This window comes from Argiope bruennichi, chromosome 9, assembly GCF_947563725.1.
Source record: "Argiope bruennichi chromosome 9, qqArgBrue1.1, whole genome shotgun sequence".
NCBI classification, from domain to species: domain Eukaryota; kingdom Metazoa; phylum Arthropoda; class Arachnida; order Araneae; family Araneidae; genus Argiope; species Argiope bruennichi.
In genome coordinates, this window is record NC_079159.1 from 58,385,199 (window position 1) to 58,410,964 (window position 25,766).

General features: G+C 29.9%; 1 protein-coding gene across 2 annotated transcripts in view; it reads left to right on the top strand.

Annotated features, from left to right (window-relative positions):
• The first annotated feature begins 2,089 nt into the window (after positions 1–2,089).
• Positions 2,090–25,766, top strand: part of LOC129984083 (interferon regulatory factor 4-like) — a 68,754-nt gene continuing 45,077 nt past the window's right edge. The window contains exon 1 of one of the 2 annotated variants that reach the window (XM_056093861.1): positions 2,090–2,202. The gene's annotated coding sequence lies outside the window, so the exon portion shown is untranslated. The remainder of the gene's footprint in view (positions 2,203–25,766) is intronic. The other variant, XM_056093862.1, reaches the window with a different exon arrangement.

Genomic DNA, 25,766 nt, shown 5'->3' on the forward strand with positions numbered 1-25,766 from the left:
AATTGTTTAGAACGGAGCAAAAAATAGCTCACATAAGTGATGGGACACCATTAGATATGCAACAAAAATCGTCTGAAATAAGCAATAAAAATATTTTTGGTGGTTTTATTTTTACTCAAAAGCAATTGGCAATAATTTATAAAATCGTCTGCAGTATTTCTCTCCAGTTTGTTTTGGAATTTTTGTGTTTTTTAGCTCTGTGCAGCCATGAATGCTAAATGAAAAGAAACTTCGCCTGAAATTCGAAAATTAGTTATTAATTTGCATATTGAACGTGGAAAATCTATTAGAAAAACTGCTGAAACAGTTAACTTGAGTCATTCAACAGTTTTCAATATCATTAAACGATATAAAAAGAATCATATTATTCAAGATAAAAGAAAACCTGGCCGACCATCAAAGATATCCAATGGAATAAAGCGAATTATCGTTCGAAATAGTAAAAAAAAAAAAAAAAAAAAAAAAAAAAATCCAAGAAAGAGTGCTCTTAAAGTTGCTGCTGATTTACAAGCATAATATGGAATAATTGTTAATCCTGAGACTATTAGAAGGGTAATTCGATCTGCTGGATATCACGGTAGAGTAGTCAGGAAAAAATTCTTCGTAAGTGAAAAGAATAGAAAACTCAGACTAACTTTAGCAAAATCAAGCATAAATAAGAATTCTGATTACTGGAATAAAGTTATATTTGCTGATGAGAGTAAATTTAATATATTTGGTTCTGACGGTAGAATCTTGGTGTGGAGAAAACCCAGGGAAGAATTTCGCAAACAGAACTTGGTGCCAACAGTAAAACATTGTGGAGGAGGAGTTATGGTATGGGGGTGTATGTCGTCCGCTGGAGTTGGTAATCTTGTTTTTATTGACAGTATAATGGATCAGTACAAGTATATTGACATTTTAAAGCATAATTTGAAATCTTCAGCACGAAAATTGAACCTTCATAACGATTTTAAATTCTACCAGGACAATGACCCCAAGCACACTGCTTTGAACGTGAGACTCTGGTTTCTGTACAACTGTCCTGAAATAATAAAAACACCACCACAATCTCCAGACTTAAATCCCATAGAGAATATTTGGCAAGAATTGGAATCAAGAATTTGCAAACACACCATTTTTTCAAAACAACAATTAAAATCGGTGCTTCAAGAAGAATGGCATAAAATCACTCCAGAAATCACAAAAAAATTAGTCGAATCCATCTCAAGAAGATTAAATCATGTTTTAAAAGTGCAAGGAAATCCAACAAAATATTAAAACCTTTTAAAAAGTAAAATTTTTGGATAAATATTTGATGGAAAAGTAAGTGTCCCATCACTTATGTGAGCCATTTTTTGCTCCGTTCTAAACAATTGTATTTTTATTAAATTAATATTTTCATATTTTGACAAAATGTATGTTATGCAATAATTGTTACTAACTTTAAATATGAAACACACCCCAAAAAATTTGTACATGTTTATTTATTTATTTTATTACAGTTTCCTTTTGTAAAGCACAAGTGTCCCGTCACTTTTGTGAGACACTGTATATATACAAGCAACTTGTAAATATAAATTTTGTATTTATATATACATACGTGATTGCACGGCATCCATCTTTTGTATGCAATATATTTAAAGCAGAAACTCGATTTTTTACACACTGTAATGACTCAAATATTTAAGAACTTAAATATTTAAGTCCAATAAAATATTAATATCGTAACTTAAATATTCTATAATTAATGTAAATATCCTTTTTTCAAATTTATTTATTTGCAGTTAGGCTAATAACATTTTATAGTTAATGGAATAAATAGCAAATTTAGCAAAAATGTTTCGCAAATTTATTTATTTACTAACTAAACTTATAACATTTTTTTTATCGAATCTGTCTGTGACCACCTTAATCCAGTGGCTTAGTTGGCGAAGTACTTTTTTCCAATTCTTTATTAGATAAGAATTTCAAACACACTGCTGTTTCGATAGCTAGTTTGGCGTAGTTTTATTTCCTCTTTGGCAAAAGGTTGCAAGAGCCAGATTAAGCTAGGGGAAGAAAGCGCATGCGCAGGTGATGATTCACGTCCCGCTGCTCTTTAAATGCAAAATTGCTATCCAAAATTCAATGAGTTGTTTTTAATTCCATCAACTTTCCAAACACGAAGCAGTTTCGGACGAAGAAATTAATTCTGTGTGCTAGAAAATTCCTGACATTGTTGTAAGTAAACACTTAATGATTATATGAATTTGATATTAATTGGAAAATAAGTTGAAAATTGCTTTGTTTTGTTAATTTCAATTTATTATGGATTTAGAACTTTTATTTAGAAGTAAAAACTTTTGGAACCAAAGAATAATATTAACCACTCAGCAAAATATTATGACATCATGGAGTTTTTAGTAATGTAATTGAAGTTATGTATGTTATGCTGTGTCAGAATTTTTAGAGAATTTTACGAATGTTCAGAACGTTTTGACAATTTTAATTAATATAAATTATATAAACAAGTGGCCAGATTTTTTTTCTTATATATAATTTTATCATGAGATAAAATTTATTTAATTCCTACTATTAGTTCACACTCTCTCTCTCTCTCTCTATATATATATATATATGTATATATCTCTATATATATATATCTATATCTCTCTCTCGAAATGAAGGTTGAAAGAAATGGAGAAACGTTATGTTAATTAATTTTTTCTTGAAATTAATTCATTCTTAGTAGGGACAGATGAGCAATAATATTCGCGGCATAGTCAACTCCCCCCCCCAAAAAAAGGACCATTAAAAAACATTTTTTTAAATTAAATCTCGTGCTGTTTTTGTAAATTTAATCAAATAATTTATTATTAAAAAATGGTACAATCCAAAACATATTTCAAACTGAAGATAAAGTCAAAAATCGGGACTCTTTCCGGACAATCAGGAAGTCCTGTCATTTCAGATAACACTCTCTAAATATTCGTGAGAAAGTATTAATTGTAACAAGCTTCTGCGATAATAATGTTGTTGTAAGCTGCACTTCCTGTTATTATTCACGTTTTTCATGCAAAATGTTTCAATAACAGACTGGGGGAATCTTATCTCTTCCGATATTATCATCTCAAAGTTTAATAAAGATCACATTCTCTAACAAACGACAAAAAGTGTTCATTAAAGGGGAATCCCCAGCTGACACTTCGCTCTTACGTTATAAAATTAATAGGGGAATTCCCTCGCACGTGTGTTTCACCACTTAATATTCTATCTTAATTTTTGCATTAGAGATAAAAGGGAAAAAAAGCGAAGTTATCAAACTTGTGTCGATTTCATATCTACATTGAGCTTATCTTTTTTTCAACTTGATTGCTTTTTAGAATACATTTATGTGTTGCATATTTTTTTGTTTGGTTTTTTTGGCACAAGGGCCATATATTTGGCCATGCTGCGCCAAACTAGGCAAAATTCTTTCAAATTATAATTTCGAAATTCCTTGGTATAGGAAACAATGCGGGGAAAAAATTAATAGTAGATAACCTGCAAAAAAGAAAGGGCAGTAGACTAAATAAATAAAATGTGAATAAAAACCAATTGATTTTAGTGAGGGTAAGAGGTTATCATGTGGAGTTTTTCCAAGTAAAGTGGATAAAACAATATTATTAGATTTTAAAAAATGTAAACGCTGTGTATAAAAATTTGGGCATTTAGAAAGTATATGTTGGACGGACATAGTGCAGTTGCACAGAGAACACATAGGAGCTTGTTCTCCTAACAGCAGATGAAGATGTGTATATCGAGTATGACCCACTCATAACCTAGTGGGAATTGTATCCGCTTTTCTGTTAATTTAAGAAGGCCAAAGTTCGACAGTAGGTTTAACTCCATGAAGCTTGTTTTCGCTTTCAATATCTCATTCTCTTTGCCATTTGTTTTAAAGAAATATTTTTATATTTTTTTTTTCAAGTCTGTCAAAGATGTAGTAGTATTCTTTGTGGCAGTCGCCAATTTGGCAGCCTTGTCTGCTCTTTCGTTGTCCACAATCCCAACATGGGATGGTACCCAGCATAATAAAACGTTAAAATCTCGAGATGCTAGTTTCTTTAAAATATCCAAAACATTTAAAACGAGGGGATGATAATGAGACTGAGGATGAAATCATTCAAGAGACTCTAAAACACTAAGAGAGTCTGTGAAAATGATGAAATGCTTTTGACTATCAGAATACCTTAGACTATCAGAAATTTCTTCCAGTACATATTCTTCCAGTGCACAGTTATCTTTGTAGTGCACACTGAACAGAAAAAATTAATTTTAAAAGAAAACACATTATCTGGGAAAATGACTGAAAAAGATACAGTGTTAGCTGATTTGAATCCATCTGTATAAATTTGAATAAAGTCAACATAATGCTGCTGCCTATGTTCAAGAAAGATTTGTTGACAGGTGATATCCGATGTATCAGATTTGGTAAAGCTTGTGAAAGGGTTTAAATAATAAAAAACAGAAATTTTTCACGGAGGGAACCTTATTTTTCGGCTGAAGGGTTGCGTTTAAGATAGATTAAGAGTAGATTTACATCTGCAAGAATGTTATGTACTTTGATGAAATACAGGAACGAAGGATTTCCTATGCATATTTTTTTAAACGACTGTAAAATAAAAAATAAACATCATTTTTTATTTTTTCGTTGATAAGCACTATTAGAACAGAAGTATTCTAATGAATTATAGGAGGATAAAATTAAAAAGAAAATTATCTCAAGGCAGCCAGAATTATTTCATTGAAATTTGAGAATATTCTATGGGGGATGTTTCCTGTTTTGTTTATCACAGAATATCCAACATTCGAACTTCCGGCGCAATAGTTCCACTTAAATGCAATGCTTTATCAACGGAAACTTTCAAAATTTCACTTCTGTGTTTAAAATATTAATGAACTTTAAACAGGTTAATTTGTATTGGCTTTAAAATGCCTTATAAATGCCAAATTTGGCGTTTTTAATTCTTTGGTAGTTTACTAAAGAAAGAGAGAATTTTGAAACTGCTTTTTTCAAAATTAGTGCCCTAATTGCTTGTCTTTTTTTCTTGATATCGATATACCATAAATCTAAGAATCATTAAATGCATTTTATTTTGTTTCCATCTGAGCGAGATGTCATTTTTTTAAAAATCACTTGTCAGAAAAAATTAATAAACGAAAAGAATTTGTTTCAAAAAATCAACATGAACGGACACTTTGTGACCCAATTTTAACTTGTAATATCTTCTAATAATAAAATTGCATAAGTGTGAGTAACACGCTACAGGCAGGATCGTTTGACTTGCAGTAATATAATAATGACAATTAGTCAAACAATTTTTTTCCTGCATTTCGGCAAATTTTTAAAATTATTATTTTTTCTCCTAATAAAATCTAAAAGGATTTGGCGATACTTTAATCTGTCTTTTGTGGGTTTGTAATATTGAAACTTGCTTAGACAAAACAGAAGTTGGATTTTAAGAAATCGCAGAAACTGTTTTTAACAGAAATAGTATCATTCAAAGATTAGTATTTTGAAAACGCGTCATAAAATCAGTACACTTTTGATAAACAAATATATAAGTAAATAATCACAAGAATAAAAATTTTATTCCTGAAAATAGGAGTGGTGTAAAATCGTTTTTGAAATACCATTCACATTTAACAACTGAATTATGAATCGCTGAACAGCTTTTAATCTGGATAATATTCGCCGCAAAGATCAAAGTACTTACTCATAATCAATTAATAAATTTTATTATTCTAACAATGTATGCGATATTAAAATCTATACATTTGGTGGCAAGACTACCTACCAAATTTCATCGCTCTAATTCAGCGAGTTTTTTAATCAACATATTCATAGACGTAATTCCAAAAAAACTCTCTTTTTGGTCTGAGGCGATCAGAAACAGGGAGATTCGTCAAAATCTCGAGTGTTTTTTTTTTTTTTTTCCCTCGCACTTTTTTTTTTTTTTACATTTACAATAGTTTTTCTGTATATTTTCTATACGAGAATTTCAAAACTGTGTATATATGGGGTTGAAGCGTTACGCCCTTTAATTGTTTTTTTCCCTACTGTCTAATTAGATTGCCAACGATGTGCTTCGTGCACGGTGTTGGGGTGGAGTGCCGTAACAAATGTCTAATTAGATTGCCAACGATGTGCTTCGTGCACGGTGTTGGGGTGGAGTGCCGTATTAAATGTCTAATTAGATTATGCATTTAATTTTGGAAATTTGTAGTTCTTTCTATTCAGTTAAATCTCCTTAGAATATGTAAAATATTCAAGGATTCTCTTAAATTTGTGTATAGAATTTTAACGGCTATGAATGGCTTTAGTTTAAAAGAAAATAAAAACAGTTTTTAAAAATCCGTATTTAATAGTGCAATAAAAGCAGATATTTTTTATTTTAACTATATTCTACTCTTTAGAATTTAACTTATAACTTGCCGTCGTTGGAAACAAATCAAATTACTTTGATGAATTACTTCTTATCACATAAGTGAGAGTATAATTTTAAATGCTTGCACAATAAATATAAAGCATTCTGATTGCTCAACTATGCATGCAAAAAAGCAAATTGATTGGCGAATGAAATTGGAGAAATCAGTGCAATTGTCAACAATGGGGATTTTGGAAAGGATTTATTTTGCAGTACCTGTCGAAATATGGATGGAGGAAGACTAGTGACAAATAATGGCATATATAGAGATCATGAGTTATCGTATGAAATAAAAATTGTCGAGATCGGTACTGTGGTTGGAGATGCCAAACTATGACATGCTTTTTCTCCCATTAGAGAATGTACAGTGATATAATGTTTTTTTTTTTTTAGCTTTATCTCGAGAATATGAAACGTCGAGGAACAAGCGACTATTGTTAATTTATTTAGGGGCCATACATTTTTATTAGGAAAACAAATGGCTAAATTGGTACAGTGACTGGATTGGAGAACTCTGTTGTGATTTTTTTCCATAAAGTATATACAGTTAAATAGCGTTATAAAGATATCTCTCAAAACTTGTAGCGATGATAGACACGTAACTATTGACAACTTATCTAGGTGTCAAGAGCTTTCATTGGATATATAGTTTGGCAAAATCATTACTGTAGTTCAAACTGAGATATTAGTCTTTTACTTTTCTTAATTATTTTAAATATATAAATTGTTACAAATATTATAAAATACTGATAACTGTTTTTTTGTTTATTATTTGGTGGTATAAATGATATGTAATCAAAATTAAATTAAATTAATCGATTAACTGATAATTAAATTCCAAAAGTATAATGTTTCCATTGAGAACACAAAAATGCATAAAATTTTTATTCACTTAGAAATGATCGAAAAATAAATTACAAAATTCTATTTCTAAAAATATGAAAAATACAAAGTTAAATAAAATTGTATAAAAACATGGTTATTTGATAGTCATATGGCGCACTTAACCAACCTTCGAAAAGTTACTGCATTATTTTGAAAATTTTGTTTAAAACTTTAAAGGTGGGTTTACGCTCGACCAGTTATAAGACAATCAATAAGACAACGCATGCGCAGAAAGGGACCAATTTTATAAAATAGATTCAGGCATTCTACGCTTGGCTATAAATAGCCGTTTTGGCGCCCCTGAATTTTTCTTTTTCACTGCGTATCGTATTAAAATGATGGATATTTACACAAAGAAATATGATAAAATAAAGAAAAAGATCAACATGCCTAAATTTTGAAAATTATAGGGAAAAAAAACTTAACCTCGCATTAGAAAAATCAAAGAGCAAAAAAATATCGGAATTAATCTATGATAAGTGATCAATTTTTTTCGCGTCCCCCACCCCCAAATAAACCCCCACTAAATTCTACAAGCGCAGGCGGTATAAGAAAAAAATACAATACAACGGCATGTTGTTGTCCGGTCGGAACAAGCACTTGCCATTGACCGAATAGCATTTTTCAGCCTTTCTACGCATGCACTGCAAGTGACCATCTCACAACTGGTCGAGTGTGAACCAACCTTAAAATTATATTTATTACTAGCTTCCTTTGGCAAGTAGCTGGTTAATCCAGAATATTAGTTTTCCTATTAAAGGTTAAGAAAGCTGTTAATATGGAATGCATTCATTTAAACTTTCACTTTTATAATGCTGAAAAATATGAATTGAATGTAATTAGTTTACCATAAATAAACGCAAGTGCATATCTCTTTCTACGCATGTGCTGCCTACTGGTCGTCTTATAACTGGCCGAGTGTAAACTAATCTTAAGACACAGTCATATTAATCTTTCCATATAAACAATCTTTAAACATTAAGTTTAAAAAATCGCTTTTTTTGTCTTGTAATAGAAATAAAGTAATTAGCAGTGCTTTGCAGGCTGTGATTCAAAATTGACAAAAATTTTAGTACATAATAATTTCCTTACAGTTTAGTAATAATGATAATCCACGAAGAATTTTTTTGAGAAACTGAATGCTATAAATTCTTGGTGGAAAGGATGAAAAGAGCTATTTTAAGAGTTTAAAAAAAGTAAAATCGTTCGACTTAAATTAAACTACAGGTTCTTATAATCAGTTTCAATCTATAAATATATGTAATTTAAAGATACATATGTGCTTTATCGTAGAAAACAAAATCTATTAATCTGCATTCACACAGAATTTAATCAGCATTATCTATAAAAAGTTTCTGATTATTGTAGTTTTACTTTTTCAAAGACAGCGACGTAGTTTATTGTTAACAACAGTCTGTGAAAAAGTCAGTTAACAACCTGTCAGTTAAAAGAAGTTAACAACAGTCTGTGTAAAAAGGTGTTGGTTATTTATTACATAAAAATTCATAAACTGATGATGCAAATCTTGGTTTGGAAATCACTAAGTGTAAAACTTGTTCATGATTGTATTAACTGGATCAAGATACGACCACCTTATCCTGTGTAATTTTTGAACAGAATATATTCTTATTTATCTTTATATCGTTTAACTTTTAGTTACGTCTTAAAAGATCTTATTTCAACAAACAGTTTGCATCTTTTGGGAAAAAATGTTATTTAGTAATGATATAAACAATAATGTTATTTTGTTCTGATATAAACAATAATGTATTTTGCAATGATATAAGCAAAATGAAATATTTATAGGTGAATAAAAATTAGCCGCGTTCAGTTTCAGAAAAGATTAATGAAATTATCAGTGACGATAAGGAGAATATGGAAAATATTGATTTAGAACCTTCCAGCGTTGTGTAATTAAATAACAGCATTTAAGAAATTAAATAGATTTGAATATGATTCTACATAAATGCCTCCAGACTTCCGAATTAGAAAAAATATTGTTAAGCAAAGGGGTTCATGTTAATCCAAACCAAATGGAGCGGCCTTCTCGATACGTACTTGCATACTACTTAATAAAGATGCTATCCCTTTTCCAATAATATTATGGACCTTGAACAAGATTGTGAACTCCAAGAGAGCTCAAATTTTTATTCTCAAAGTCCCGCATATGTTAACTCTGTGTTTCGTAATATAATGAAGAAAACCGAGTGCAATTTTAATGTCTGTTTTAAACCAAGATTTGTCACGGAATTACAATTTTAGTCACAATATTACATATAAAATTTAATTTATTTATGTCCTAAATTTTTTCAGTTTAGGACCGACAGATGACTTCGTTACTTCACTTGGTACAAACTTGGTTTAGGTCCAATTTTTAGAAGATAAAGTTGTGTACCACATTTTATGCTCCCAACTATTTACATTTTCTAGATATTGTATTTAGGGATTGCAATACCGGACCAAAAGTTCAATACCGGTATTCAGTATTTTTTAAATCTTAATACCGGGATACCGGTTTTAATACCGGTATTAGAAATTTTAGAAAAAGAAAGAAAACACAGGCGTTTCTTTGTTTTATTTTCCAGTTTTGTTAGAGAGTGTAAATATCACAAAAAATAATTTGTAACATAAATTATAACAGTATATAATCACAAAAAAGTAAAGAAATATCTTATTTATTTGAATCACAAAAAAGTGTAAGTATCACTATTCAGTCTGGGGTACAATTACAACTTTTTGAAATGTGATCTTAAAAAACATAATGCATCAATTGTACTGTCATTAAGCCTGAAAAGTAATTTTGTGTAAAAATTACCAGCTGTCGAAAACGCTCTTTCGGCATCTACGCTAGTTGGTGGCACTGTTAGCGATGCGCGATATACTTTTTCCAAGTATTTACCTCTAAATCCCTCATCTTCAAATAAATCGATTTCTCGTCGGATGGTTTTGGATATAGCTGATTTCTGTATTGTATTTTGGTTCGTTGAAATCTTTTTATTTATCGCTAATTCTAATTTTTGTTCAAGAGACAATTCCTTTTCACTGTCGACAGTAGTGACATCATAATCTTCGATAATTGAACCGAATTCTTCTGAATGTGGATCGGGTTATGGGTAAAAAATTTTAAGAAAATTTACTCTAAACTTAATCAGATTTGAATTGGTTATTTCCTTTTCTTCTTTTGCATTTTCATTTTTAAAATCATTATAATTATGTAAATACCGTAAGACATTTTCTATTTCGATATGCCTTTCTTCTGTGCGATTTTTCAATGTAATATATAATTCTTAAGATAGTGATGTGTGCTGTTCTTTCAGTGACTGCAACATGAAATTTATTGTTGCATTAGCTGTTAATAAATTACAATCTCTCCAACACAATGCCTCAATTGTCAGTTTTATTGGAAGTAGAGCTGATATAGTTCTGGATATTAAGTCGAATTCACTATCTGAATTTACAGGTTTAAGTCGATTATTGCTTTCTGGATTGGACTTCTCAGTTTCAAAAATCGTTCCATCATTAGGAGTAAACTATTCCAACGTGTTTTAGGATCTAATATTAACATATATTCTATTTTATTTTCAGCTGTTCAGTTTCTGTTAGCATATATTTTAGTAAAATATCCTTTTTATAGGGGATCGTTTAAATATCTTAACAATTTTTCGAACTTTATAAATTATAGGAAGCAATTCTTGATAGGTTAATATTTCATCCTCATTAGCAATATCTTCTTCAACAATTACATTGTCAATATCACTCTCACTCTTACTCTTTTCAAAGTTGGAATCCGAAATTTCTATATCCACAGTATTTGGATTCTTCTGTTCTTTATTTTTTTGGTATAATACATCTATTACTCCTAATTGAATAATACCATGTGCATAGCACAACTGCTGATTTGCACCAATCAACTTTTCAACTTTTTTCATAATCGTTGCTCCATCAGTCGTTAAGGATTCAATATTTTCTTTCAGGAATAATCCATGTTTCTCTAATTTAGATTTAAGCAATTAATTAAGCCGTTAATTAGCTAATTAATTTCGCCCGTTATGGAGACATAAAAACAAAAAGCATACTATTTTGCTATGTTCGCGATACCTGAACATATAGTGGAGAAATTTTAAAAATTTTTAGTAAATACCGAAAAAACGGTATTTAAACTTGTGAATACCGGTATAACAAAATTGTACAAATTGCTCAAAATACCGGTATTCGGTATCCCGGTATACCGGTATTGCAATCCCTAATTGTATTCTCTTGTATTCGGGTAAACAGACAAATTTTTGTTAATGTTCTTCACAATTTTACAGAAATTTAAAAGTTGATGAAAAGATCACATACCAAATTTCCTTCATCTAGCTCAAAGTGTTTTTTTTTTAGTTATCATGTTCACATATAAACAAATAGATATTACTCAAAAATGCATTTATTGAACTCAGAATGACTGAAACACGGGGATATATCAAAATCTCGAACTCGACTCAGTAAACAAGTAGAATAATTTCTATCTTAATGACAGTTTTTAATTTTAAAGAATATTGTTGATCCATGATTAGTACCCAAAATGACACGCTCTTTGTAAAAAAGCAAATATATATATATATATATATATATAAGAAATAAGCTTATATATTTTATGCGCAAGGAGGGGGGGGGGGGCATTTCTTATTTGTAAGTGAGATTATAGAAAATTTCTGATAAGCTTTAGAGGATCGTAATGTTATTTGCATGGCTAGTTTGATATCAGACAGCTAAAGTTATGTTAATGATAATTTGGGAAACTGGGTAGAACCCTCGCTTAAGTTTTTATCTTTAAATTTATGTGTTGAGTAAATGATTTTTTTTTAATAATTGTCCTAAAACAGGTCTTCCTAAAGCGTCCTCTACACAGAGTGTCCTGAAAAAGGGAGCAATAATTTATTTCTTTAAATGTTGCATTGTGACACATTCTTCCAACTACAAAGTTTCACTAAATAAATTGGACAATTTTATGCAAATATTTCAGTTTTTGTGGAAGTTAAAAATAAAATAATTATGAAGTTAGCTAAAAAATTGAATTTTTATACTGTCTCCATAGTGTAAACAAGCTAGTTAATGAAATGTTCCTCTTACATTTATATCTACATACAAAAAGCTTCATATTTCTATCTAAAATATGTAGAGATATGCTAAATTTTAATCATGAATTTGTAGGAAAACATTTATTTCTAAAATGCAAATTTAAATACAGAAAAGCTGCCATTTGTAAATATTTGTCATTTAGTCAACATGACTTGAAAGACATTTGCTACAAACCATACTTCATTTAGTTAAAATTTTGTTGATACTTCATTAGTTGAAATTTTAACTTCGATTTTATAAAGAAAAAAGAAAAAAAATTTAAAAAAAAATAGAAATTTGAACATTTCAGATATTTTATAGAAGTAGTGGAATTTTAAACTAGAAAAAAATTATTTGTTCGCAGTGGTGTACGTAATATTAACCTTCCAAAAGAATAACGTCCTTCAATAATATAGTGCATTTTGAAATGCTACTGGTTTAGAATGTATGGGTTTGGAATACTGGCTTTCCGAATTCCCGCCATACTTGCATACTATTATTATGATGGTTTAATAATTGCAATTACTGGATCCTAACTTCCCCGGAGAGAAACAAAAAGGATGAGGCGTTATAGAAATGATACAGATGTTGTGTTTTTGACTTATTCAAATTTCCATTTTGCTCGTATACGAACTGTGAATCCAAAATTTAACTTTCCAAAAACGAAAATGTAGAGAATAGTTCAATTTAATAACTGGCATTCATAAAGGAATGCAAGGACATCATGAATAGCTACATAGATCATGATCGCCGACTAAAGTTTTACAATCAAGAACTACTTAAGGTAGAATCAAATCCTTCTTCCCTCACAAATGTTATGTGAAGTGATGAATGCTACTATAATTTAGATTAAAGTATTAATCGTCTAAAAGATAACTTTTGAAATAATTAAAATCCATTCATCGTAAGAGGTGATCATCAGTGACAATTTTCCATATGTGTATGTAGTAGCATTTTCAAAATCTCGTTGGTTTATCCCGTTTTCTACAGCAGGACGCTGAATTGTGACCAATATATTCACTTATAGCATTGTATCTGAATTAATGTATAAATCGGAAACGATGGGTTATATAACGTACTATGCAAGTATTATTAGAACAGTGCATTTCTGCATGGTATATAAGATTCAAGATTAAATTTTGTATATAGTTAAAATAATGCATGTGTCATTGCCCATTTTTGAATTTTAAGAAAGTTAATAATTGCCTTACCATATTTTCATTTTGCCTTTTTAATTATATATCTTGATATGTGTATTATCCTGAAAAGTATAGTGGAAAGCTTGTTCGTATGTGAGTCAGATATAAGAAAAAGTGGCCTAAATCAATAAATTTGCCTTTTAATATCTTTGCAAATTTTATAGCTGAAAACATAACACTTTGTGAGTGCATAGATAAGTGTAAGAGAAATATTTTAATTATTGACACTTTTCCATTAAAAAGGGCTTATAAAAATTATCATTTTTTAAAAATTAATATCAACCTTTACAGAAGGCAAAAGGTATTCGTACAATTGTCTACCTATTTAATGAAACTTTGCAATTAGAAATATACGTCTAGATATAATAGTTGAGGAAATAAATGTTTGTTCACTTTTTAGGGATATTCTGTGAATAAAAATTAATTTTAGTATTGAAAGTGTTTTGATAACTTCAGTTGCTTAAAAATTATTAGATTAAAAGTGATCTTGAATCCATAACGACTGTTTTTTTAACTATTGCGTGGAATACATAGGTGGAAAACTGTTATATCCTGTTGAATTTTTTCACATTCTTTCATTCTTATCCCTCCAATTCTTATGAAATTTGAGATGGAAATGGCGAAGAGAGTGAAATGTTTTTTCTTTTCTTTCTTGCGAACCGAAGTAATCTATCATCGCCTTCTAGCTTTGCCAAAAAGATTATAATTATTATTTCGATTGATTATATTTTGCTTTAATTTGACTGATTTGATTTAATTAGTTAAGTCAGCTTCCTAAAATATTTGAAAATGATTGTTTTATTCAATAAACGGCCATAGTTGACGTGATGAGAAGGCAAAGTAAAATATAGAATAATATTGATTGAAAGCTAAAATTTAAAAATTCTGTGCAAAAAAAAAAAAAAAAATTATTCATTGCAGAATAGAATATCAGGTAGATTTTTTTCTTTTAACTTTTTTTTGATTATATACAATTCTAAATTTTTGCAGCCAAGTTTTCGAGCATTATTTCTATTGATTATAGATAAAGTAAGGAAATTTGAAATGCAGAAGACTGCGATTGTAAAATACAATTTCATCGTATAGTAGAATAGCGTCCGTTGTAATAATCTCTTTCATTTCAGATTTACTTTGGAATCAATACGATTTTATGTTTAGATCCCAGATTAAGATTTTATTCCAAATTAATTTAATAAAGTCAAACATGTTTTTTTATTCATATATTATTAAAAATTAATTATGCTTGTTTCATCAGTTTATAAAACTGATGATGTTTTAATTGATTATTAGAGCTTTAAATATTTTTTGTTTGTATTTGCAGAATAGCAAGATGGCCAGGGAAGAAGGAGGATAGTTAATTATGCATACACTGTCGGGTTATTCGGGAAAATAGATTGAGAAACATAGGATTAAAATAAAATCTTGATACAATTTTGCAAAATCATTAAATTGAATGCAAATAAAAAATCTAAATTTTTTTTCAGACCGTTTGATTACCACGTTTGATATATATATATTTGGGAAGGTGAGAATGTGCATGTGGGATGACTTTTAAAAATTTTAATTAATTATAAAATAAGCAAATTTTTGTCGCGAAAAACTGCAAAAATATTACAGCACAAAAATGCATTTCACGCCATTTCAAAATTTAAAAAATCATCATTTTAATTATACCGGTTTTATATTTTTATAGTAGTGCGGATTTTTCTAGGATTTTCGCAACTTTTCAAAAATATTTTTTGTTTAATTTTCAAAAAAATTTACATTGTTGGTACCGCAATACCGCAAAAATTAAAAAAAAAATAAATAAAGTGCACATTTGCATTTTAATAGCTCTGTGGTATCATGGGCCTGATATCCATTAGTGAGGTTCATGTACAGAATCAACAGAACATGTGAAACACAGTTAAAATAAAAACACCTTTAATATCCGACAATTTGAGGAAATTGTGAAAAGGAGGAGGAAATCATAATGGAAAAATAAAGTTTTATCTAAATGATATAACTGAAACCTCGGTGAATCAGCTGGTCCCAAAAGAGGCTAGTTTTTTTTAATAATAAATGCATTTTCCTTATGCATATTGTAGTTACTACATAATTAAGAATAAATTTTAAAAAGGGAGTGGATACCACACATTAAGCTTAAAAGATTATCATGTTACAATTGTTCAACTAGACACTAGAGATTCGAATCATCTTTTAAGCTTTTTACCTGTTTTATAACTCCATCCTCTTATTTTGAATGAAAAATAAATATATTAGAATTAGTAAATGCAATGTTGCTAAAAACTGTGTAAGTTCTTGAATCTGAGCTACAATCTGAGATGTTGACTAAGGGAAAGAGAATGGGATCTTCTACGTATTTCCAAAAATTTTATAGAAACAATAAAATAATTAACCATAAATTTTAAAAAATCAGGAAATGTTAAAAAAAAAAAAAAAAACTCGAATAAAGTATTTTGCTATTGCTATTTTTTCAGACTGATTAAGTGCATTGGTCATAATAAGGAAACTTTATTTTATGTGTAAGCAGAAACTATTTAAAAGTTGAAAAGCAGAGACTATAAAAAATTGAATTTAAAAGACAGTTTTTCTAATACAAACGATCTAATAATAAATGCGGCATAGTTAAAATTAAACGGATGGTACTCAGAGATCCTTTGCTCCATTTCTACTGTACGGATCGGAATGCAACTTCATTATTTGTTATTTAAACCATGGGGGGCAAGATTTTCGTCAAAAAATTAGTTTGAAATTTTGCCGATTAATTTCGTTGTACTGCTTAAAACTTCATGCTAATTAGTAGCATATTTAATTTCGCTATAAAAGTAATACATAAGATTCAAAGAAATCATTCGCCAGCAATGGATATCATAAAACTCTTTTATCAGAATGCGAGCAAATCTTCAGCCCCACTCAGTGCTTTTTGGTGCATGAGAAACTTAAGGACCATGTCCGTAAATACTGTTAAAGGCATGGTACGTTACGTTTGAAGAAACTAGCTGTTGCACCAGGAACCGGAAATTGTAGAAAAAGTTGGAATATTAATAGCTGAATTATCTGAAAGTTCTTCAAATATTCTGTAAGTGTCCACCCACTAGCACGAGCACTGGATATTCCATGGGTAACCGTGCTGTATTTTCTGTGGTTAATAATTTTACGCAATATTTTGAGATTATACTCTTACAAGATGCATTACATACATCAATTGAAACTTCGAAATTGCCTCTTCATGTCTTGATTTTGCCTTCCGTTTTCTGACGAGGTTGTAAGTCTATGACTACCGGACATTGCGAATGTCATTGACTGATGAGACTCATTTTCAGATAGATGCTGCTGTAAACACACAGAACTGCTGCATATGGGATTACAACAACTCTCATTCCGTGCATTCCCATACGCCATGCCATGGTATGGATTCATGTCGAATTTCACTGTTGATCCATAATTCTTCTAGGAAATCGCAGTGAACGGCTCTTTTAGATGTACAGCCCCCAGCTATCAATGCAACAGACTTCTGTCGGATCATATTGTCTTGATGTTAAGGCAAAGAAACTATTTGGCCACCACATTATTAATGCAAGACTGTGCAACTACTCATATGGCAAGGCTTGTAAATAACATTACTCAAGCTCATTTGCTTCATGAATATCACATCTCACGTACTTTACCCTAGCCTGGCCAGCACCGTCACCAAATCTGAATCTTTGTGACTTCTGGCTATACGGTTGTTTCAAAGATGCTATTTATCAAGAATGAAATATTGTGTGGGACACTGACAACGTGGTGATGCGCTTTCAGCACATTGTTTACCGACAAAATATACACATGACGAACACAAATTTATAAATAAATAAAATATTTTATTATATTTTTTATTTTTGAATTATTATCTTACTTTTTTAATTCATTGCAGCGTTACCTGCTTTCAAAATTTAAATCCATTTTTTTGGGGAGCAGAACCTTTACTCCATGATCTAAGTAACAAATATATGAAATTTCATTCGGATCCATTTTGTAGAAACGAAGATATGATTTTCTAAATAGTTTCATATTAATTTTAAATATTCTGTATAAAAAAAAAACATTTGATTCAAACGCATGATGTTTTTCAGAGAGAGACTTTCTTTTTAAGAAAGATATAGAGTGGGACTGTCCTGGTTAATTTGAGATGTTTTATCAATTTTTACGCACAAGACAAGTTGGAAATTGTTTTCGACACATGCCATTTAGTTATCAAAAAAATTCAAGACAATACTGGGCAGCTAATTCAAATTCTGAATAAATTCGATGCCGCTTTAAATTTCGGGTCAACTAGCTAAAATTCAAGTTTGTCTCGCCTAATATTGCCTATCTAATCACATTAACTAATACCAAAACGTTTTAGAAACCAATAATGCCTGGATTTTTTTTAATTGTTCTACTTTTTTGGTCAGAAAAAGTGGGGGTTAATCTCTAACGCATGCGTACAGCAGGAAATCGTAGCTCAGGAAAGGTAAGATTGATTGATTGCTTTCGCAAATGTCTTTCAGATACGGTTCAAATGTAGTGGGCAAGGGTGGAATAAATAGCTAGATATAGCTGATGAGAGTGCAAGGAAATTTTGGAAATGTTGCACACTTTGCCATCTGTGATGATAACTGTCTCTGAATGTCTATATCGTAGATTAAAGTGGATACTCAGTTATGTTTTTCTGTATGCTATCAAATTTCTGTATTCTCCAGAAATTACCGATAATATCAGTGGTCAACTCATATGGTTTATTCATATTGTCAATAATATCCGTGTATCTTATGTAAATAAATACCTATTCTAGATCCAATTATTCAGCATACTGATGATTTCCCACGTTACTTGAGTACTCTACAACTATCCGGTTTCCTCTGTTTCAAAATGATAGATGCTTAGTTTGGTGATATTTGAGATGAGGGTGAAAATTAAAGTTAGTTATTTGAATTTCCGCTACGATAACAGGCACATTGATGGAAGTAATCCTACTCGTTTAAAATTATCTATATTTGAATCCACTATTTTATCTTGATTGAAAAAAATATTGAGTGGATTCCTTACTGATTATTTGGGGCAGTTTAATACACAATATACAATAGACTACAGTTTGTTATCAAATTGTTGTAGAATTTGTTCAAAATCAAGTGATTTCACTCGAAGGGTGCAACTATTTTTATCTTTGTTTTGAAAGGCGGAGCTTGTTTCAGCTGCAAGAATTTTCCTGTGACCTCTAAAAAACTTGCAGAATTTTTTACGCCAATCAAGTAACACGTTATGGAACATTAGACTTGAAGACTTGTTGCATGATCTTATCAAGCAAATACTAACAGATTACATCATTTTTCTCTTACGAACCAATGATGAATTCAAGAATTTTCCCACGATACAGAATTAACTGTATTTAATTTTATTGATAGTTTTTAGTTGTTTTAGCTAATTTTTCTATATTAATTATTATGTAGTTTTTCAGGTTTTTATTTTTTTCTTCGCATTGTTAAATGAGTTTAACCAATTGCTATACAGACGAATTTAAAAATACAAGAACTTCATGGAAATAACATAATTAAAAATATATAAATGACTAATTTAATTGACTTAAAATATAAATGTCACATGCAGTTCATGAAATATTCTGTCTGTATAAAGCGCAATTTTCTGTTTGTCTAGCTTTGCATTTTTTCTTCAAAATTTTCTACAAGAGTGCTGTAACAATTAATCTCTAAATTAAGTTAACTGGCATTAAAATGGTAGCTTATATTAATTTGCATTACTTAGCATCCATATAATTTCTTGTAACGTTTCGTAAAATTTCTTGTATCAATTAAATATAAATTTCTTGTTAAATTATCTTGTTCTTTAAATTTCTTGTATTAATTAAGTACATTAAAATCTGCAATATTCTTTATTCGTGAAATAGCGCACTACCTGTTTCACTGGCGCAATAATTACTTGTTCGAATAAATAATTGTATTTATCATTGAATTTCATAAATTGATATATTTTTATTATTGAAAAATTGAAACGTAAATTTATAGCTCTTTTGGCCGAATTCTAAGCAATTCCAAGATCGAGAAGACATTTTAAAAACATTTTCAAGAAAATGTGGCAATACAGCTTTCAAAATTATATTCCTTTCGACTCTAATCTTGAAAAATTAACTATTCATTCAGAGAACTGTTTTATTTTAGTCAGAAATTTTTCTCCATTTTAATCAAAATAAACTATAAAAGTATACAATTGTTCTCTCTAACCGTGGCCAATATAGAAAATTTCTTTTAATCGTCTTTATGAACATATTTAATGGGCAGCAGATTATAACATCATAGCGATATTAAAAACAAAAATGTCCAATTCATCTATTTTTTAATTTTGTGGCATTGTAACTTCAGTTTTTTATTCATCTTGTAAAAGACAAAAATTTTGATTAGGATCTTTCTTCTTAAACTTTCACCAATGTAAAGAAAATAATACCATTAAATATCTGACGGAACAATGAAAATGGTAGGAATTTTAGTTTAACAATGAAATCTATTGTTGAAAATTAAGGAAGAAAAATTCTTTTAAAAAATGCCAAAATTGAAGAAAAATTTACACTACTATTAAATGGATATCATTAAAATTTTTTTTAAATTTTGATCTGGTTCAAAATTTATTTTTGTGCAATAATACATTCGGAATTTTCCGTGAAAAAATGCCAAAATTCAGCTTAATTTTTAATTAAAATTCCAATAAGCATTTTGGAAAACTGTTCCAATTTCTATGTTTTTCTTCTCCAAGGTATATACAGCCTGAGTAAAAACTTTAAGGCCAGTAAAAATTTTTGAGAAAATGGAAACATATAAACTGAGGAATTAAAATATCATTTGATTGATAATTATTAAGCTTAAATAAAAGTAAAAAAAAGTAGAAAAATTAATTTGCAAATATTTTATTATTAGAAAATATTACAGAACACACAGATGAATATTTGGGCCTGAGTAAAAACTTTAAGGCCAACATGGAAAATAACATATAAGAAAAAAATTACAAATTCTTAGAAGGTTGTGTAGGAGCCATTTCTTCGAATTACTTCAAATATTCTTGTTTTCATGGATGAAACGAGTTTTTGACAAAGGGTGGGGTCGGTTTTATACCATTCATCTTCGGTAGTAGATTTCAGCTCTGTTATTGTTGTAAAATGTCTCCCATTTACATAAACTCTTCTTGCTAAGTCACCCTAAAGGTTCTCGATTGGGTTGAGGTCAGGTTATCTAGCTGCCATTTCACAGTTTCAACATTGTTGACTTGGAACCAATTTTTTGTGCTGTTACTCGAATGGATTGATGCATTTGTCTTGCTGATATTTCCAATTTTCTCCAGCAAGACATTCAGCATTTGGCAAAAGATGATTTGTTAGGACATTTTGGTATCCTTGTGAATTCATTCTACCTGAAACGAATGCAATTGAGCCCACACCATTGTAAGCAAAACAGCCCCAAGTCATGACAGACCCTCCACCTAATTGGCGCTTGGAGAATATTTCTTTTTCATTTCTTATATCATGCCAGTAGAAATTCCAGCCATCTAATCCATCCAAATTCCATTTTTTTTTTCCGTCAGAAAAAATAATTTCTATTCATTGGTTGTCCCAGGTCATGACTTTCTGGCCAAAGTTCAAACGCTCTATTTTGTGTCTCTGCAGTAACTGAGGCTTAGTCAATTTTGCTGTATAAGTGAACCTTCCAGACCTTCTAATTGTGTTATAAATCGTTTTTTGACAAACTTTTAAACCTGTCGTCGGAATCAGTTTCCTGGTTGAGTACTTTCCAGTAGATGCAAGTTGGCAAACTCTTCTTTCATCACGCGGGGACAAAGCTTTAGGTCTTCCCCCAGTATTCTTTTTACCATAATTGTCTTTCAATTTAAAAAATTTGTTGACTACAGTCTTTGACCTTCCTATCTTTATCGCAATAGCACGACTACTCATTCCTGTTGAAGACAAAGCTTCGATCTGTCCTCTTTCACGATCAGTTAACTTCCTACCCTTCGCCATCTTCACAAAGATCACCAATACTTCGAAGAAACGTATGACAAATATGAAAATTGCAGCGTTGTAACAAGCTAGTAGTTGTAATGGTAATTACACGATTATGTTATATTTATTTTTAAAAAATGACTGGTGGCCTTAAAGTTTTTACTCAGGCAGAAATACTAACTTTTTAAATAACCACATGTTTCTCATAATTATGTATTTACAAATTATGTTTATGGCATTTATTTCTTATCAATGAACTTTAATAATTAATATTATTTGAATCCCTTTTATTTCATTTTACATTTTCTCAAAATTTTTTACTGGCCTTAAAGTTTTTACTCAGGCTGTATGTGCCACATTTGGTAGCTATTGGTCAAACGGTCTGCCTTGTGGAGCGCCAACGTACACACATTCATCTTAATTAACAAAATACAGAATTATTAGTAGTAATATAATATTATTTTATCTGATTTTAGATCATTTTAATAGCTCTGTTTTTGTCGTAAAAAAACGGGGTTTTCTTTTATCAAAGTATTAGTTAATCAAAAATATTTTACTAAATTCAAAATTTTTTTGAAAACAAATGGGAAATATTTATTTGAAGATAATATTTGTCTGCAACCTAATTATATATTTAATTCACTTTTTATAGTCTTTGTAAAACTTTGAAATAAAATTATGTTATTATAAAATAACAAAGACCTAAGGATATTCGAAAATAAGTTGAAAAATTTACACTTTTATTTTCATAAAATCAATGTAATTCTACAGATAAAATTCTGGTTCTTCCCCTCAATATCGCATGGAACGCAAAACAGAGGTTATAAATTTAAAATAAACACACTTACTTACCTTCAGATGGAGGGGAAATCAATCTACATTAAGTAAGAATAATTTATCTAAAATTATAATACTAAAAATAATACAAAATAATTTAATTTTAATTTTTTCCTTTTATTTTCTGATTTATAATTAATTATTCTAAATATTATGAAATGTAAAAATCCATTTTCTCAAATTCATCACAAGGCTATATCATACTTAAACTATACGCCATATGAAATCAAAATTTAAAGTTGATTTTACGCAATTCGGCTATTGTAGAAGAATTAGTTGTTGATGTTATCAAAACTCCTCAGTCCCTAAGTGATAAAATTAAGCGGCAGGCACTATGCTACGCCAAATCACATTCCCGTTCCTAGAGCGTTCTTGATCACTTAGAGCTGAAGGAGAGTAGAAATCGAGAAATCAGAAGTGGTTATTTTTTTTTATATTTGAAAATGTTTATAAATAAAATGAGAGAAATTATTTCAAAAAATTTTTTAAAGGGAGGTACACTTTTACAACATACGAGCTCTAAAGGTTACAACAGTAAAATTGCTAAAGTAGAATTTCGCGTCATATTTTATCCTCTTGATGGATTGGTTTGATCGATAGTTTGGTTTTCTAAAAATAAATAATTTTGAGTTCCTAAAAGACTTGACCAGTTATTGCAAAATAAAAGGATATTTATTTTTTTTCTTTATAGAGATATTTTAATCTTTTCATATTATAGTGATAATTTTTAGAATAATATTCATTATTTAGTTGCTAACTGAAATAAAAACTCTTTTTGATTTGCCATTTCATCATTATTTTTATCGATTAGTACTTTAAGAAGAAGGGGGGAAAAAAAAGAAAAAATTAAATAAATACTTAACAGTAATTTTTTGCTTGTAAAGCTAGTTAAATGTGTGTTTCAATGAGTTTAATTCACTTTCTCGTGATAAACCTTTCCTAAAAAGTGAGCCGTAAGCCATTCCTATTAAAAATAAAATCCTATTGCACATGGTGCAATTGCTGAACATTATATAGCTATATTTTCCGTTTCCTTTAATTTATGTAATAATGCTTCCTATTTTGTCACTATCATTCGCAATCACTATTGTCATTAAAGCCTATTTTAGCTAAGACTAGAGGGCTCCGCCCTCTATTGCTTATGATCGCCAATGCCCAGGAACTGCTAATGCAGTTCTTTGCGATCCAAGCTCGCTTCACTCGCTCGCCATCTACTAAACCACTTTAGTCTAGCAAAAGATATATTCAGATTCAATTTATTCCAAAATATGATAAAACAATGAAAGAAATAAAAAATGTAAAGCAAAAAGTACATTCACAAAAATCACCTACTTCAAAGTCCTTTGTAAACACAAATAACCTTTCATTTAAATAACTATATATATCCACAAAGAAACAAATTTAAAAAATTGTGCTTTCCTTTCAAATTTGGGAACTATACCATAGAAACAGAATTAAAAAAAATTTATATTTACAAAAAAAAAAACATTGTTGAAATTTGGAAGCTGCACTACAGAAACAGAATAAGAATTTGATATTTACAAAAAAATAAATTGTCCGAAAGCAGCTATATTCAAATTCAGTCCATTCCAAAATAAGACGAAACAATGAAATAAATAAATGTAAGGTAAAAAGTATACTGAAAAATTGAACCTAATCCTCTTCTTGGAAACAGCAAGGGATAGACCATGGGACCAATCACAACATTGGTTTAATGGGGAAATATTTTTGCAGCTATCACCTACAGGATAAATACAGATTGTCTCGATTAGCAGGTAGTTCGCCATTATCTCCAATAAATATCGCTGCAATTTCTGTTTTTGTATTAGGTTGGTTATATCTACGCATACCTAAATTTCTAGTTTCCATGAAAACCATCTTGATATTTATAGCAGGATTTTCTTCAACTATACGATGCATCTGCAGATAACAATTGATGAACGGATGGATTGCTCTCAACATAGAATCCAATCTTTCAATCACAGAAAGCAAACATCCTTCATTTCTCTCCATGCGTTTTTTAGTGGCTTCGCTGGTATCAAACACATATAACTGACCATAACCTGGTTTGTTATGACCACTGTATAAAGGAGAAACCATGTGGTATATCTGACCATGAATCCTATAGCAATATGGCCCTGTTCCAGGAGGAGGATTAATTTGAGCTCCCATGGAAGCAAAATTTAAAGCAGAATTATATTCTCTTATATGCTTCCGACAGTTTCTTCCTTCACTGATCAGCAAGTCTTTCAATATTTCTGGTGGATTCAACAGATGTTCCAAAACAATTTTTTATTTTTTTTTATCATGACAACATTTCGTGTATTTGTCACTTGCATTTGCTTCTTTTTCCCAGTAACGTGCCTGGCAAAACGAACAGAGTCCTGACATAGTCCCATAACTATGCTCCTATAGTTCGGAAACTTCGCTCCGTACACATAAACGTTTTAACCCTATCTCGTTCATTATGACTGGATCTTCTTATTAACGATTCTTGAGCATTTTTGTTCCACCTTTCTTCTCTTTTTCGACGATTTCGTTTTAAAATCGATAAGGCATTACTTAAACCCATCGTAAACTAATTGTTCTTTTTGACCGTTATTTTTTTGTTTAAAAAATTTTCAAACTGATGCAAGAACAACGTTCGCTTGCAATCTTTTCAAACCGCGTTTTGATATTCCCGGCCGAGGGCGAAGTGTTGTAGAACGTCGATTAACAAATTCGGTCTGAGTTTGCCTTCACATAAGCGTTTTATATATATAGATTGAGGTTATTTTCAATTTATAATACATTTAATTATTCATAATTAAATTATTTTTGGGATTGTTTTAATGAGCTACTTAATAAACGTATGAAACATTTATAAGTTGAACATAGTAACCTTTTGAACATAGAGCATAGTAACTAGGGATTGCAATACCGGACCAAAATTTCAATACCGGTATTCGGTATTTTTTAAATCTTAATACCGGGATACCGGTTTTAATACCTGTATTGGAAATTTTAGAAAAAGAAAGAAAACACAGTGGTTTCCTTTTTTTATTTGCCAGTTTTAAAAGAGTGTAAATATCACAAAAAATATGTAACTTATAAATTATAACAGTATATAAAGAATCACAAAAAAGTAAAGGAACAACTTATTTATTTAATTCACAAAAAAAGTGTAAATATTCACTTTTCAGTCTGTGGTACTATTACAACTTTTTGAAATGTGATCTTAAAAAACGTAATGCATCAATTGTACTGTCATTAAGCCTGAAAAGTAATTTTGTGTAAAAATTGCCGAAAATG